We start from the raw sequence: 224 nt of genomic DNA, 5'->3' as shown, positions 1-224 counted from the left end.
TTTGCTGGGGCATTCTATGCTGTATTGCGGGAGTCTTTGATGATATGGATGTACTTTTGTTTCTAAGTTTACTGATTTAATTCTCTTTATTGCTTCGTTTCTGATTTTTTTTCTACACTGTTGAGCTTGTTTTGTGCTTCACTACTTGTACACGCTTGTGTTTTCGTGTCTATATGTTTTTGGGTTTCTCATATTGTTTTTTTCTTTGTAGTTTAGTATTTTTA

Source organism: Trypanosoma theileri, assembly GCF_002087225.1.
Source record: "Trypanosoma theileri isolate Edinburgh chromosome Unknown TM35_Tth_56_V1, whole genome shotgun sequence".
NCBI lineage: Eukaryota > Euglenozoa > Kinetoplastea > Trypanosomatida > Trypanosomatidae > Trypanosoma > Trypanosoma theileri.
The sequence above is the reverse complement of the archived record's forward strand: the minus strand, read 5'-3'. Positions refer to the sequence as shown.